The sequence below is a fragment of the Nerophis lumbriciformis genome, linkage group LG07 (assembly GCF_033978685.3).
Source record: "Nerophis lumbriciformis linkage group LG07, RoL_Nlum_v2.1, whole genome shotgun sequence".
Classification (NCBI taxonomy): domain Eukaryota; kingdom Metazoa; phylum Chordata; class Actinopteri; order Syngnathiformes; family Syngnathidae; genus Nerophis; species Nerophis lumbriciformis.
The window spans coordinates 30798613-30817500 of NC_084554.2; the positions used below are offsets into that span (position 1 = coordinate 30798613).

The window sequence follows — 18888 nt, forward strand, 5'->3', positions numbered from 1 at the left end:
CGATGTGGAGAGGAACGACAGTAATGTGATCTAAAACGAGAGCTTGACAAAGATAATTAAAAAATAAATAACCACAAATACATAAATAAAATACAGAATTAAAAAGTCTATAAACACATTTTATTACTTCAACAATATATAATTGTTTACTGTTATAAAAATGTGTATTGTTATATTGTTAGGTTGTAATATTAAGGTGAAAATTTCACTGCATTATACTGAGAAAAAAATATTTTATGGAAAAAATATCCATCCATCCATTTTCTACCGCTTGTCCCTCTTGGGGTGACTGGGGTGTTGGAGCCTATCCCACATTATCTTATAAACCATTCTACAATTTACTATTCTTTATTTTATTTTATTTTTCATTCATTAACACACTAACATACACATTTCTGGCTGGCTGCAATATTGTGTAAATTATTTTATAACATGTTCTGGTCGAGTCCTCAATTATAGAATGATTAGCAGGCTCAATATTACATTTGATTAATTAATAGAGAAGGTTAAAACATTGTCATGCAGTAAAATGAAGCCATTCCTCCCCTGAAAATTATCTGTCTGGGGTACACTTATTAATGATGAAAAATGATACTTATATGTGATTAATCGTGAATCATTTTTAGTTAACTATGAACAAAATGTGATTAATTGCGATTAAATATTGTAATTATTTGACAGCCCTAGTTTTATATCATGTTATATGCTGTTTTGGGGTTAATTCAACAACATATTTTACTAACTATTATTATATTTATATTATAGTTATACTAATTACAAACCTGTTTTAGGTTTGTGTTTTGACGTTTTTAACTAATTATGATTATTTGATAAATCACTCTATTATCGTATCTTATATACTGTACATTCCTGCATCATGAGAGAGACTACATGAAAACGCGATACATGTAAGGTATATTTATACTATATAATATTGCATTAGAGTTGTTTTATTTAGTTGTTCGATATGATTGTGCAGTGCATGTGTACTTGTAGAGTCCAGTGAGTATAAGGTGACATCCTGAAGGCAGAAAGGTTGACCTGCTCTTTTCGCTTGCTGCCTCAAGCCACACCCAAAACCTGTGAGAGAAGCAATAACAAGACCAACCATTCTTTGTCTATTTGTGATCAGCCACTTTGGACACACACACACAACACACATACAGTGGACTAACATCGAGCTCTCCCTTTTTGCTCACTCTTTTTATCTCGTTTTACCTCCGGCCATGTCTGTCATTCCATTCTGGAGAGTTATATCTGACCTTTGACCTTAGTTAGCACAGCCCACAGACCTGTTTGGCACAGACACACACACACACAGAGGGGGAGATATCGATTGGCGATAGATAGACAGAGAATGACGGGCCTGATAAGGAGGCCATATTTGATGTTTGTAGTGAGATGAAATCACAATGAGCAGCCTGCTCTGTCCTTGGCTCCGTCGCCACTTGAGGCCTTGCACGAGTTTAGAGCTGCGGCTTAAGGGACGACGCCAGACAAGGGGTGCCCGGTCTGCCCCTTGTGAGAGCCATTGATTAACACGGCCTCTAATGTTATTCAAGGGCGAGTTTTTCTTCTACCTCCCACCAACCATCTCGAGCTTTTAGATGCCTCTCTCTAATGACGAACCTTTGTGTTTGCCATCCTGTCTGCTGAAAGGCATCAATACTTGTTTGGAGCCTCAGAAAAGATGACCAACAAAGCCTTCAACACACATACAGGAATGCTGTTGAATGGCCTTTCTGGCAAAACTGGTAATTTCTTATATGAAATAAGAATTATTACATGAAAACATGTCACAAAGCACATATATATATATATATATATATATATATATATATATATATATATATATATATATATATATATATATATATATATACACATCCATCCATTTTCTACCGCTTGTCCCTTTCGGGGTCGAGGGGGGGCGGGGGGGTGCTGGAGCCTATCTCAGCTGCATTCGGAGGCGGAGTACGCCCTGGATGTATATATTTATACACATACATATATATATATATACACACACATCCAAACGTATATACATATATAAATATATATATATATATATATATTATATTATTATATTATATTATATTATATTATTATAAAACTGAAGAAAGATAAGGAAGACTTCTATAATCAAGTTATCGATGCTTTTGTTCAGAAGGAGCGGCGCATGGACTTCATTTATAAGTAAAGGTAAGATATAAACATGTACATATATATATATATATGCATATATATATATATATATATATATATATATATATATATATATATATATATATATATATATATATATATATATATCAGTGACGTGCAGTCAGGAGAGGCAGGTGAGGCGGGGCCTCACGTGCCATCATGGAAAGAAAAAAAAATGTAAAAAGAAAAAAAATTAATTAAATTGTTAAATGTATCCAGTGGTTATACTATAAAGTTATTTTCCATTTAACTTCACCAGTTTTAGATAATTTTTATTCAAAATCACTGAATTTTCACATTTGCCGTTCAAATACTGAGAAGAGACTTGCGATGATCAGCAGCCAGTTGAGCCTCACCATGGATTGCGCAATGACTCGGCTAACTGCTGGCCTGCTGTGCAGTGAGACCGTATTGCTATATGAATTATATTATACATTTCCATAGTTTAGTTAGCTGAGGTATATAATGTACAGTGTATTTGGGCAACAACTGTATGTGTGTAACGTATTTCTTGTGCTGAGCAATCATAAAACGGCTGCGAAGACGCACTGGCTGATGCTCGCAGTAATCCCGCCTCCTGGTGGTAGAGGGCGCTTGTGATCCCAGAGATCATTTTTGCGACTACTCGGCTGCAGAATAAGTGACAACAAGCAGCAACAGTTAGCGATTGTTTATTTTTTCCTCTCGCCTGGACTTTTAACATGGAGGTTTACATATCTAAAATAAAACAGTTTTCTAAACTGGACTTTCAATCGAAGCAGGAGGTAATAATTAAAGGAAGCTCTCCATCGAGACAGAGACTTTTAAAACTGAAGAAAGATAAGGAAGACTTCTATAATCAAGTTATCGATGCTTTTGTTCAGAAGTAGCGGCGCATGGACTTCATTTATAAGTAAAGGTAAGACCATAATAACGTTTTTTTTATTAAATGTGCTTTGTATGTGTAAAGTTAAAGTTAAGTTAAAGTACCAATGATTGTCACACACACAAGGTGTGGTGAAATTTGTCCTCTGCATTTGACCCATCCCCTTGATCACCCCCTGGGAGGTGAGGGGAGCAGTGGGCAGCAGCGGCGCCGCGCCCGGGAATCATTTTTGGTGATTTAACCCCCAATTCCAACCCTTGATGCTGAGTGTCAAGCAGGGAAGAATGCTGGTATGAGCTTTTAAACATAACCCGTTAACTGCTGCCAATCAAACGATGAATAAGGTACTCTTTAGGGTTCATATGTTTGTAAATCTGACTGTGATGAAGTCAGCGCCTAACCAGCCATGAACCTCGCTGCACGTCACTGATATATATATATATAGATAGATAGATAGATAGATGGATAGATGGATAGATGGATAGATGGATAGATAGAAATATACATGTATATATATATATATATATATATATATATATATATATATATATATATATATATATATATGCGATGAGGTGGCGACTTGTCCAGGGTGTACCCCGCCTTCCGCCCGATTGTAGCTGAGATAGGCTCCAGCGCCCCCCGCGACCCCAAAGGGATTAAGCGGTAGAAAATGGATGGATGGATATATATATATATATATATATATATATATATATATATATATATATATATATATATGCGATGAGGTGGCGACTTGTCCAGGGTGTACCCCGCCTTCCGCCCGATTGTAGCTGAGATAGGCTCCAGCGCCCCCCCCCCCCGAAGGGAATAAGCGGTAGCAAATGGATGGATGGATATATATATATATATATATATATATATATATATATATATATATATATATATATATATATATATCCATCCATCCATCCATTTCCTACCGCTTGTCCCTTTCGGGGTCTAGGGGGGGTGCTGGAGCCTATCTCAGCTGCATTCGGGCGCAAGGCGGGGTACAACTGGATGTATATATTTATACACATACATATTTAGATATATATATACATATATATGCACATATATACATATATGCACATATATATACATATATACATAAATATACATACACATACATATATACACATAAATACATACATATACATATATACATACATATATACACATATATACATACATATACATATATAAATACACATACATGTATACATATATGTATACATACATATATATGCATATATATATATATACATATATACACATATATATACAGTACATATATACATACATATACATACACATACATATATACACATAAATACATACATATACATAAATACATACATATACATATATACATACATACATACACATATATACATACATATATATATATACATACAAATACATATATAAATACACATAAATGTATACATACATATACATACAAAAGGTATATACATATACATATACATACATACACATATACATGTACATATATATACATGTACATACATATATATATACATACACATACTGTATATGTATACATATATGTATACATATATAAACATACACATATATGTATACATATATGTATACATGTATGTACATATGTAAACACACATATATACATATACACATCCATCCATCCATCCATCCATCTTCTTCCGCTTATCCGAGGTCGGGTCGCGGGGGTAGCAGCCTAAGCAGGGAAGCCCAGACTTCCCTCTCCCCAGCCACTTCGTCCAGCTCCTCCCGGGGGATCCCGAGGCGTTCCCAGGCCAGCCGGGAGACATAGTCTTCCCAACGTGTCCTGGGTCTGCCCCGTGGCCTCCTACCGGTTGGACGTGCCCTAAACACCTCCCGAGGGAGGTGTTCGAGTGGCATCCTGACCAGATGCCCGAACCACCTCATCTGGCTCCTCTTGATGTGGAGGAGCAGTGGCTTTACTTTGAGCTCCCCCCGGATGGCAGAGCTTCTCACCCTATCTCTAAGGGAGAGCACCGCCACCCGGCGGAGGAAACTCATTTCGGCCGCCTGTACCCGTGATCTTGTCCTTTCAGTCATAACCCAAAGCTCATGACCATAGGTGAGGATGGGAACGTAGATCGACCAGTAAATTGAGAGCTTTGCCTTCCGGCTCAGCTCCTTCTTCACCACAACGGATCGATACAGCGTCCGCATTACTGAAGATGCCGCACCGATCCGCCTGTTGATCTCCCGATCCACTTTTCCCTCACTCGTGAAAAAGACTCCTAGGTACTTGAACTCCTCCACTTGGGGATACATACACACATATGTATATATACCTACATATATACACATATATACATCCATATATACATACATATATATACAGACATATATATACATATATACATACATATATATATATACATATATACATACTAGTGTTGTAACGATAACAATATTTTGGTACCGGTACTAAAATTATTTCGGTACTTTTCGGTACTTTTCTTAAGGGGGCCACAAAAAAATTGCATTATTGGCTTTATTTTAACAAAAAATCTTAGGGTACATTAAACATATGTTTCTTATTGCAGTTAAGTCCTTAAATAAAATAGTGAACATACTAGACAACTTGTCTTTTAGTATTAAGTAAACAAACAAAGGCTCCTAATTAGTCTACTGACGTATGCAGTAACATATTGTGTCATTTATCATTCTATTATTTTGTCAACATTATTAAGGGCTAGTGGTAGAAAATTAATTATTAATCTACTTGTTCATTTACTGTTCATATCTGCTTACTTTCTCTTTTAACATGTTCTGTCGACACTTCTGTTAAAATGTAATAATCACTTATCCTTCTGTTGTTTGATACTTTACATTAGTTTTGGATGATACCACAAATTTAGGTATCAATCCGATAACAAGTAGTTACAATATCATACTCATACATTGGTCATATTCAAAGTCCTCGTGTGTCCAGGGACATATTTCCTGAGTTTGTAAACATAATATCCATTTTTTTTAAACGAAAGAAGATGTTTTGATGTCAAAAAATATCGACATAATCATAGTAGTATTGACTAGATATGTCCCTGTACTTGATATCATCACAGTGGATATCAGGTGTAGATTCACCCATAGCGTTTGTTTACATTTTGACACCGGTGAGCTACGGTGTGTAGTGAAGCATGTTTAGCTATTATTCGCCCTGCAGGGATGATACTTGTAAGAAACTTACTTTATTTGTCGCCATGGAGGCGAAGATTAGTGATTTAGAAGTCGCTAAAACACTGCAGACGGTGGATGGACGTTAGCCGCTAGCTAGCTAGCCATGTCTTAAAGCACCTCTTCCTGAGGGCGTTTCAGTGTTATAACTTCACCTTTATCCTTAGTTTTTAAGCCAAAATGCGTCCGTTCTGTTATGATCCGCTGCCCGGATCATAGTTTGTTTATGTTTTCTAGTCACTTGTGTTTTCAGCACTTCTTGATTCTGTTTGTTTTCAGTTGCCATGTCGGCAGATTGCACATCATTTCTAATTTCCTACCTGCAAGCTGTGTCCGAAGCCCGTCTGCATTCCTGGGAGAACAACACCCGCATCATCATGCGCCCCGGTCGTCACAGTAGGAAGCCAGCAGAAAACAATTCTCCCGCACAGCTATCGAGGAGATGGATGAAAGTACGCTCATGGTGTTGCGAGCGATGGAAGCCGAGACGCTTCGCTATTCGACTGCGGAGAGGTCGAATCTCATGTGGGGAGCTGGAGGCTCTCTTATCCCCATCGACTCCCTCTGGTCGGAAGACATCGCCGCTACACCGCAGTACCGGGCGCGCCGGCAAAGACGGAAGGTCTTTCCCTTGCCGTCAAGACGCGCCGCTCCCTCAAGCTCCTCCCCCGGACCAAAGCAAGCTACATGCAGCCCAAGCTTCCCCTCCTCTGATGTTTGGCAATCCAATCGACCACATCGCCAAACAGTTTTCCGACTGGGCTGTCAGTTACCTGGACAGCGACAACAATGACGTCATTCCGTTGACGCCCTCTAATGACGCGCTCTCTGAAGACGCGCCCCCGTCCACTTCTGATGACGTCATTGATCAAGATTTTTTTTTTCCCATCTTCTACTTCTTTTTGTCAGCCGCCTCCTAAGGACAGGTTTGTCAATGTCCTCCAGGACTCAATGTCCACCCCCAGTGACTATTGCTCCGCCCACTGCACATATTTTTTTTCCCCTGTGCTCCCACCTAGTCTCAAGTTGGGGGTAAGAATAGACATTTTGGACAATTTAGAGGGGAGGATTCTGCCCTCCCCCTGACCTCCCTCCACCCACCTTTGAAGACGGTTCCAAACCGCGAGGAGCGTGTCTGGTATCCGTCGTCTTGAGGGGGGGGGGGCTGGTGCTGGGAGCTGTGCTAGTTGGGTGGCACAACTGCGCTCAGCGAAGCCGCAACCCCCGGCACGGCCACCGCCACCAGCTTTTCGGCGTGCTATGCCGAAACCTCCGTCCCGGCCACCGCCACCAGTTTTTTGGCGTGCTAAGCCGCAACCCCCGTCCCGGCCACCGCCACCAGTCCTACGGCGTGCTAAGCCGCAACCCCCGGCTCGGCCACCGCCACCAGTCCTACGGCGTGCTAAGCCGCAACCCCCGACTCGGCCACCGCCACCAGTCCTTTGGCGTGCTAAGCCGCAACCCCCTGCCCGGCCGCCACCACCGGTTTTTCGGTCTGCTAAGCCGCAACCTCCGGCCCGGCCGCCGCCACCGGTTTTTCGGCCTGCTAAGCTGCAACCGCCAGCTAGGCCACCTCCAGCTGCACCTCGGCTAGCATCTGCTTCAGTTCCTGCACCTCAGCTGACACCTGTTCCTGCACCTCGGCTGACACGCCAAGCTTCGCCTCCTGTACCTGTACCACGCCAAGCTTCGCCTCCTGTTTCCGCACCAGCTCCAAGACTGGTTCTCACACCAGCACCGGCTCCAATACTGGTTCTTACACCAGCACCGGCTCCAAGACTGGTTCTCACACCAGCACCGGCTCCAAGACTGGTTCTCACACCAGCACCGGCTCCAAGACTGGTTCTCAGACCAGCACCTGCTCCAAAACTGGTTCTCACACCAGCACCGGCTCCAAAATTGGTTCTTACACCAGCATCGTCTCCAAGACTGGTTCCCACACCAGCACCGGCTCCAAGACTGGTTCCCACACCAGCACCGGCTCCAAGACTGGTTCCCACACCAGCACTGGTTCCAAGACCAGCTCCTGTCCCTGCTCCGAGGCTAGCACCAGAACCTGCACCAGCTGCTGCGTCCACGACAACGTCTCCTGTTTCTACGACGACGACGTCTCGTGCTCCTGCTTCCACGGCGACGACTTCTCCGGCGGGCCTTCCCCAGGCGCCGCCACCTTCCTCCTCTACGGCGTCGTTGACTCTGCGACCTCGAGCTGTGCGGCTGCGCAAGCGGAAATCAGGGGCCCGCATGCAGCTCTCGAGGTCAGTGAATGGACGCCAGTGGCGCAAACAGCAGCGACACCCAAGACGTTGTCGGAGAACTCTCCGGCTGCTGAACTTCTGTCGCCACTCACGCCGACATTCTCGGCGGCCACGAATGTGGCCTTTCCGTGGTCGCCCGCCTCGCCTTCGGCAGCGGCATTCCATTCGCCGCCGCCGCCGCCTGACTCTTCCCCGGTGGATTCGGGGACACGTGGCCTGGCGACCCACCACCAAATCCTCCCTTCGCACTCCCTTGACTCTTGAACTATTTCTTGTTTTTTGGGTTCTAGTTTTTTTTGTTTCAAGGGACATCTGGAATCTGTCCTTTAAGGGGGGGTATTGTTATGATCCGCTGCCCGTATCATAGTTTGTTTATGTTTTCTAGTCACTTGTGTTTTCAGCACTTCTTGATTCTGTTTGTTTTCAGTTGCCATGTCGACAGATTGCACACACCTGCCTTTGGTTAGTGTTCGGGACGCGCATCTGTTGCCCGGGCGCTAATCAAAGGGCTATTTAGTCTTTGCCCTGGCCTCACTCGGTCTGGCTTCCTAGTTTGTTTTACGCAACAGATGACGACGTTTGTTTCTTGCTCTTTAGCTGCTAGCTTTCACGCTAGGCTATTTTGGCTTGCTAGCTCCCACGCTAGCCCTCTAGTTTTGTACCTTAAGTGCTATGAGCACGTTTTTCTTTGTTCACGTCTGATTTATGTTTTAATAAATAATTTCCTACCTGCAAGCTGTGTCTGAAGCCCGTCTGCATTCCTGGGAGAACAATACCCGCATCATCATGCGCCCCGGTCGTCACACGTTCTCCCTTTTCTGTCTACACACTGTGTCTGCTTGTAAGTACTCCCTGATTGTGTGCCGCCGAACATGCTCGTCTGCTCGTAAACCAGCAATGTCACGACGTGACTTCGACGCGGGCACGCTTGGGTGCGGGACCGGTACGTTTCAGAGACGGTATCGTACCGAAAAAGATTAATTAGTATCGCGGTACTATACTAATACCGGTATACCATACAACCCTAATACATACATATATACACATATATACACAAAGATATACATACATATACAGTACAGGCCAAAAGTTTGGACACAGCATCTCATTCAATGGTTCTCTTTATTTTCATGACTATTTACATTGTAGATTGTCACTGAAGGCATCACAACTATGAATGAACATATGTGGAGTTATGTACTTAACAAAAAAAGGTAAAATACCTGGAAACATATTTTATATTCTAGTTTCTTCAAAATAGCCACCCTTTGCTCTAATTACTGTATTGCACACTCTTGGCATTCTCGATGAGCTTCAAGAGGTTGTCACCTGAAAGGGTTTTCACTTCACAGGTGTCACAGTTTAGCTGCCTTCAGTGACAATCTACAATGTAAATAGTCATGAAAATAAAGAAAACGCATTGAAATGAGGTGTGTCCAAACTTTTGGCCTGTACTGTATACATATACATATACATATACAGTATATACATATTAGGGCTGGGCGATATTGGCTTTTATTAATATCTCGATATTTTTAGGCCATATCGCGATATACGATATATATCTCGATATTTTGCCTTAGCCTTGAATGAACACTTGATGCATATAATAGGGCGCATTAAAGGAGTCATATTATTATTATTTTTCTAAATGTAAAACACTTCCTTGTGGTCTACATAACATGTAATGGTGGTTCTCTGGTCAAAATGTTGCATAGATGATGTTTATGGGGCCATGTCCTTCGCTATGTAATAAGTTACTGCGGACATTATCTCCTTGTGTTTGTGACTATGTTTTTCATATGGTGTTGATCTGTAAATGGAAGACGTCAGGCTCATTTGTCAGTGCAGGTTGTTTCGGCATTTTTTTGGGTGTGGCACCGGCCGGAGATGTTAACGTGCGGAGTTTCAAGCACTCTTCATTCTCTCGCGGGTGACTTTTTAAATGAAAGAACAAATTAGTAGTGCTGCTACCAATGTTCCCTCTATCTGTTCATGTGTCTGAGCAAACACAAAAACTCCCTGAGCATTCAGTGGAGCACATGTGAGCAACATCACTAGTGGCAATACCAGCAGCACACCTGTCTCAAACCAATCTTTTATTATAACACTCAAATGAGAGGAGTCATTTTCATGAGATTATTTTGTAATATTAGTGATTTGGCCCACTTGTAATGAAAATAAAAGAAATCTTGTTTTTCATAAGCTATGGATTAGTATTGTACAATATGTCTGGGTGGGGGTCCTGCTTTGGAAATCATTTGTACCCCTTTCAGAGATCACATTTAGTTCCCCTTAAACATCCTCATGTTGCACAATGAAATGTAAGCATAGGATGAAGTGTGCATTCCTGTAACTTTCTCTAGTAACAGCATTCCATGATTAATATCAATAAATTAACATTAATAATAAATGACAGTAGAATAAGCACACGTATGACTGAGGAGTCATAGTGTAACTTTGTGTGGTTTGAGTTGTCCGACTTTTTGTGTGGCCATAAACGCACCAGTGGCTTAGTGGTATGCGTGTTGGTGACAGATGACAAGTTGGTTTTGGCTTGGTTTGTACGGCAGAAAAATGACTAGTTTTTCGAGATAGAAGTTTTTTACTCATGTTTTTGGTGTGGTTATGGCCGAATATAAACAGTTTTTCTCAATAAAGTGATCGATATAATTCCTGGCCTCGAAGCATCTCGATAGACGTTACAATAATTGAACAGTGTTCAATTGAAGGGTGTTGACGAACACCGTTAGGGCCGCTTGTTGTCACTGTCACTCAGAGTTGCATTGCAAAATTACACAGAATAAATGTGTTTATTTTGTTTAGAATTCAGATGGGATTTGATTTGGTGCGCGGCATATATTTGCTGTGCGCAGAGGACGAGCAGTGCGCAATTGCGCAGGCGCGCAACTTAGAGGGAACGTTGGCTGCTAACTTTTGTAGCAACGCTTCTGCTGCATACTTTGCATATTACTGTTGTCTGCTGAATATCTTCCCGCTTGAAGCCAAACTACCGCCAGATGATGGACCCCGTGCTGTTTTTTTTGGGCATTAATTGTTCTTCCTCCATTTGTGATCAGTTTCGCACCTTCTCTTGTATTGTCACTCGCACCGCTACGCTTGTACCACCTGCCTCAGCTAATGTTACCCATGCTGCTACCTCTCTGCTGGGCGAGGGCTTATGACGTTACACGCGCGACAGTATGTGACGTATGTAAGAAGGTGCGCTTGTTTTACGCCCCTGTGAGAAGGAGACTAGAAAGAGTGAGAAGCGCCTGTCGTGTAATGCCCGCAACTAAATGCAACTGCGTGACAACATATACTCCAATATCACGATATAATCATTTTCTATATCGCACAGAGGCAAACCCGCGATATATCGAGTATATCGATATATCATCCAGCCCTAATACATATACATACATATATATACATATATACTAGGGGTGTAACGGTACGTGTATTTGTATTGAACCGTTTCGGTACGGGGGTTTCGGTTCGGTTCGGAGGTGTACCGAACGAGAACACATGCTAGCAGCGACCGGGCTAGAACAAAATGTAAAAGCCAGAGCTGGAAGACCCTCCTGCCTCGTTAAGATCTCCCGTTTGGGAACACTTTGGCTGCGCGATACAACAATGGAGGACGGAGGTTTGCCGACATTGTTCAGCAGCTGCTTCTGACAACACGTGTTGCACCTTTCCTGTTTCCGGCTCCCAGACCATAGTCGAGGAACGCAGGGGAGACACTCCTCCAGGGCCGATGTATTCTCGGGGGTAACACCCTTCACTCTACCCGGCAGTAGGTCTCCACAGCTCGGGACTCCAGGGTAAATGACAAGTCCGGCGATTAGTTGCAAATCGTGGCATTATTGAGGTCTTGCACACAGCCAATCCAACAAAACACTAGCCACTCCCCGCACTCAGCTACCGCTCCCTCACCTCGCTCGCCCACACACTCACCTCACATGCTGTCACATATTAAAGGGCCACACACACACAAACGCTACTCTAATAACACATGCTAACCCATTTGAAGCGTCACCACCGCATTCAAGCAGCCTCTCCTCGGCGAGTCAGGCAGGGCTAAAGCAATAACAAATGTTTTTATAGCAGCAGATATAAGTCCATATTGCATTAAAAACTAGATTTTGACCTACTTCTATGGTGGAAGAACAATGAGCCCATATATCCTCTTACTGCCAAGTTAGCCAGGCTGGGGGGGAAAGAAAAGTTAATCTGAGGCTCAGTTGACTTGAAACTGTTTAATGTTGCACTTTTTATATGTAGAAGAATCGTTTTGTCATTTTATTTAATCCGAGCAACAACTTGAGGCAGCTTAATGTTGATTAACGTGGACCCCGACTTAAACAAGTTGAAAAACTTATTGGGGTGTTACCATTTAGTGGTCAATTGTACGGAATATGTAATGTACTGTGCAATCTACTAATAAAAGTATCAATCAATCAATCAAAAAAAGCACTTTATATGTAGAAAGGTTTTGTTAAGAAACCATTCTGAGCCTTACCTTATTTAGTTTACCTTATTTTTATTTTATTATTTGATATATGTTGACCCCATTAACCCTGGCAATGGACCCTGTGTTTATATGTATGTTATGCCATTGTTTACAAATTTGGTAAATAAATAACCAAAAAATGTATATTTTGTTGTTTTCTTACTGTACCGAAACTGAACCGAACCGTGACCTCTAAACCGAGGTACGTACCGAACCGAAATGTTTGTGTACCGTTACACCCCTAATATATACACATATATACATATATATATACATAAACATACATATATATACACATATATATATATATATATATACACATATATACATATATATATATATATATATACACATACATACAGTATATGTATACACATACATAAAAATACATATACATACAAAACCCAAAACCAGTGAAGTTGGCTCGTTGTGTAAATCGTAAATAAAAACAGAATACAATGATTTGCAAATCCTTTTCAACTTATATGCAATTGAATGCACTGCAAAGACAAGATACTTAACGTTCAAACTAGTGACGTTGTTATTTTTTGTTATTTTTTGCAAATATTAGCTCATTTGGAATGTGATGCCTGTAACATGTTTCAAAAAAACTGGCACAAGTGGCATAAAAGATTGAGAAAATTGAAGAATGCTCATCAAACACTTATTTGGAACATCCCACAGATGAACAGGCTAATTGGGAACAGGTGGGTGCCATGATTGGGTATACAAGCAGCCTCCATGAAATGCTCAGTATTTCACAAACAAGGATGGGGCGAGGGTCACCACTTTGTGAACAAATGCCTGAGCAAATTGTCCAACAGTTTAAGAACAACATTTCTCAAAGAGCTATTGCAAGGAATTTAGGGATTTCACCATCTACGGACCGTAATACCATCAAAACGTTCAGAGAATCTGGAGAAATCACTGCACGTAAGCGGTAATGCCTGTGACCTTCGATACCTTAGGCGGTACTGCACCAAAAGTATATCACTACAAGGGCTCAAGAACACTTCAGAAAACCACTGTCTGTAACTACAGTTCGTCGCTACATCTGTAAGTGCAAGTTAAAACTCTACTATGCAAAGCCAAAGCCATTTATCAACAACACCCAGACACGCCGCCGGCTTCGCTGGGCCCGAGCTCATCTAAGATGGACTGATGCAAAGTGGAAAAGTGTTATGTGGTCTGACAGTCCACCTTTCAAATTGTTTTTGGAAACTGTGGACGTCGTGTCTCCGGACCAAAGAAGAAAAGAACCATCCGGATTGTTATAGGCGCAAAGTTCAAAAGCCAGCATCTGTGATGGTATGGGGTGTATTAGTGCCCAAGGCATGAGTAACTTACACATCTGCAAAGGCACTATTAATGCTGAAAGGTACATACAGGTTTTGGAGCAACGTATGTTGCCATCCAAGCAACATCTTTTTCATGGACGCCCCTGCTTATTTCAGCAAGACAATGCCAAGCCACATTCTGCATGTGTTACAACAATGTGGCTTTGTAGTAAAAGAGTGCGGGTACTAGACTGGCCTGCCTGTAGTCCAGACCTGTGTCCCATTGAAAATTTGTGGCCCATTATGAAGCGTAAAATACCACACCGAAAAGACCCCGGACTGTTGAACAACTTAAGCTGTACATCAAGCAAGAATGGGAAAGAATTCCACCTGAAAAGCTTCAAAAATTGGTCTCCTCAGTTCCCAAACATTTACTGAGTGTTGTTAAAAGGAAAGGCAATGTAACACAGTGGTAAAAATGCCACTGTGCCAACTTTTCTGCCATGTGTGGCTGCCATTAAATTCTAAGTTAATGATTATTTGCAAAAAAAAATTAAGTTTCTCAGTTCGAACATTAAATATATTGTCTTTGCAGTGTATTCAATTAAATATAAGTTGAAAAGGATTTATATATATTAACACTGTTTTTATCTATATGGACAAAGTGCAGTTACGTTTTATATCCACAAGGTGCCATCTTGCGAATTTTTCACATTTATTTGTATTTATTTATAGTATTATTTTGTTTCTGCCATATTACTTTGTTTATAATGCTTGTGTTGCTTTCATATGCACATTCAGCTTTCTACTTGAGGTACATATAAACATTTTGAATGTGTGTGTTTTAAATTTTTTTTAATTTGGTAAAAGGATTTCAGTAAAAGTAGTTTTTGAAAATTTTAAACACATTTGAAATTACCGCGATAATAATAAAACGCAATCATTTTGGTCACAATAACCGTGATAAGAAATGTTCACACCGTGACATCCCTATAATGGACGATTGTAACATAATTGTTTCTATACATATATATATATATATATATATATATATACATATATATATATATATATACATATATATATATATATATATATATATATATATATATATATATATATATATATATATATATACACATATATACATATATATATATATATATATATATATATATATATATATATATATATATATATATATATATATATATATATATATATATGCGCTTTGGAGCCCCTGCCTCGAAAGAAAATAACGTTTGCCTTGGTGCCTTTCCAACTTGCCTTGGTGCCCTAAAACAGTGGTCCCCAACCACCATTGGTACCGGGCCGCACAAGAAAAAAAAAAAAATAATAATAATAATAAAAAAAATGTTTTTATTAAATCAACATAAAAAACACAATATATACATTATATATCAATATAGATCAATACAGTCTGCAGGGATGCAGTCCGTAAGCACACATGATTGTATTTCTTTATGAAAAAAATAATAATAACCTATATATATATATATATATATATATATATATATATATATATATATATGCAGCTGAGATAGGTTCCAGCACCGCCGTGACCGTGATGATTATGTATATACACATATACATATATGTCACTGCCTGTTTTAAATGTTCTCATTTTCTGAGCACTATTAAGTGTAAATGGTTTCTTTATTATATAATAATTATAATATCCATCCATCCATCCATCCATCCATCTTCTTCCGCTTATCCAAGGTCGGGTCGCGGGGGCTGCAGCCTAAGCAGGGAAGCCCAGACTTCCTTCTCCCCAGCCACTTCGTCCAGCTCCTCCCGGGGGATCCCGAGGCGTTCACAGGCCAGCCGGGAGACATAGTCTTTCCAACGTGTCCTGGGTCTTCCCCGTGGTCTCCTACCGGTCGGACGTGCCCGAAACACCTCCCGAGGGAGGCGTTCCGGTGGCATCCTGACCAGATGCCCGAACCACCTCATCTGGCTCCTCTCGATGTGGAGGAGCAGCGGCTTTACTTTGAGCTCCTCCCGGATGACAGAGCTTCTCACCCTATCTCTAAGGGAGAGCCCCGCCACCCGGCGGAGGAAACTCATTTCGGCCGCTTGTACCCGTGATCTTGTCCTTTCGGTCATGACCCAAAGCTCATGACCATAGGTGAGGATGGGAACGTAGATCGACCGGTAAATCGAGAGCTTTGCCTTCCGGCTCAGCTCCTTCTTCACCACAACGGATCGATACAGCGTCCGCATTACTGAAGACGCCGCACCGATCCGCCTGTCGATCTCACGAGCCACTCTTCCCTCACTCGTGAACAAGACTCTGAGGTACTTGAACTGGCACTCCACCCTTTTCCGGGTGAGAACATGAACATGAACATAATAAATTAATAGATCCATCCATCCATCCATTTCCTACCGCTTATTCCCTTTGGGATCGCGGGGGCGCTGGACCCTATCTCAGTAATATAATTAATATACTAAATTATATTATGTCTAATATAATAATAAATATGGAACACAAATATAATACAGATTAGTTTCCTATTTTGTAACTTTAAAATGTTTTTAATTACATTTAAAAATCATGTACACTATATATAAATTTAAAAAAAAATTCTTTAGAATGTGTTTCTGTAAACTTCTATTGAATAAATGACACAATAATGCACTGCATGTAGAGTTCTATGTTGTTTTTTTTATCTGTACTTTTATGGTTTTCACCATAAATGGCAGGTTATTGTGATAGTCCATATCACCCATCCCTACTGGCCTGGTGTGGCCTGTGGGCCTTGAATTTGACATATGTGGTCTAAATGCCTTAAATTACGATTACATTAATAATAGGAAACTAACAATATTGCTTTTCAACCATTTCGATGTCTTCAGTATTTGCTGTGTAATTCTAATACAGTAACAACCAGTTGTAAGCAAAACAATCTTGCAAGTACAACAATTCTGAATCAAAGAGGTTGTGCACAGACAACATATCTTTGGGTTGACATCCAGCCCCTGTTTTCCAGGCAATAATGTTTCTTTCCACCAAGAACCTCCTCTGTTTTCAAGTCAACTCTGTAGTGCTGTGAAAGTTTGTTTACACTGCTATCATCTGTGCAATGTTTCCCTGTTTGCAAGTTGCCTGCTAGCTTTTCCATGCAGCAACGCGGTCCTTACGTGTTTGGGCCATCTCACGCTTATTAAAAATGACTGAAGCTTTCTTACACTTACACTTTCAACCATTTAGAGGTGTTCAGTGTTTGTTGTGTAATTCTTATACAGTGCCAAAAAGTTATGAGCGAAAAGATCTTGCAAGTGCAAAAATTTGCTGAGCCCCCCCTCTTCTTCAAACCTAGTGACGCCCCTGGGGAACACTGTATAAGTTAGTGCACCCGTGCAGCAGAATTGTGACAAATATGCTAAATACTTAGCACATAATGCCTGTTCACATGTGTTAAGCGCTCACTGGCACTCATGGCTGATGCTTGTGGAGCCACACAGGTGTGGTCCAGCAAGGTGTGGTCACTTGACAAGGGCATGAGCTGTGCAGCATGTGTGTGCATGCATGACAGGCTGTCTATGCTGGCCAGTGTGCGCACGGTCTCAAGGGTCGGGAGATTATGTCGACAAAAGGTGCACCTGGTGCTTTAGATTGAGTTTCTCTCTTCCCCTTCATCTCCCCCCAGAACCCCCTCCGACGCTTTTCCTGCGGCCATTCCCTAACGTCACCCTGGGACTTTTAAAAGATTAGCTTGAAGAACGGCACCGGTAATAAGTGTCAACAGCTTAAGAACGAGCGACAGAGTCTTATATAGAGTGTGAGCTTGGAGCAAAAACTACTTGTTCTAGTTCTATACTTGTCTCTGGTTGTGTTTTGTTGTTGGGTAATAGAACTGCATAGCATAGATCAGTTTTGAATGAGGGTCAAAATATTACAATACTTCTTAATTTAAAAAGCAAGCCACAGGCCTTTCTATAAGGAAGTACAATCATGTGACATTTATCAGCCAATCAGAACATACCTCCATAATTATTACTTAAATAACAAATAATATACTAATTATTATCAATGCAATGCAGAATTGTGTGATTGGGCCACAAACAACCTATTTCTGATTAGTTAATGAAATAGAACATTTCTTTACAGCAAAAAAAATTTGTTTTTTTAATATTGATGTTATTCCATGTTTGCTTTACAACTTTTTAGGCAGTGTTGCGTGGCTTTAGTTACATGTTACTTGCACACACACACAACCAGCCTGGTTGATGCTTTTACACACACACCTGTTATGAACCCCTAAAAACTTTACAACCATCTGTTATAATTTTAATACTTCACGCACTTAATGGTTTCTTCTCTTATCCCTTAGTACTGTGAAGTTTTGTGTTTTAGTTTTGTGTGTGTGTGTGTTTCTCTCATGACCATCGAATGTGAACTGCCCCCTCCATTCTCCTCCCTTCTCCTAACTTCCAAAACACACACACCAACCTTCCCTCCAGCCCAGCGGTCTCCAGTCTGCATAATAAATGAGGCAAGTGGATAGGTGCAGGAAGAAA

General features: G+C 41.0%; 1 long non-coding RNA gene across 2 annotated transcripts in view; it reads right to left on the reverse strand.

Moving 5' to 3' along the window:
• Positions 1-999: 999 nt before the first annotated feature.
• The window catches only part of LOC133609239 (uncharacterized), a 20119-nt gene continuing 2230 nt past the window's right edge, over positions 1000-18888 (reverse strand). The window contains exons 3-4 of one of the 2 annotated variants that reach the window (XR_012050527.1): positions 1219-1292; positions 1000-1080 (exon numbers count right to left, since the gene is read on the reverse strand). This is a non-coding gene — a long non-coding RNA (uncharacterized lncRNA). Of the gene's footprint in view, positions 1081-1113; positions 1293-18888 lie in introns of those variants that run through there. The other variant, XR_009815684.1, reaches the window with a different exon arrangement.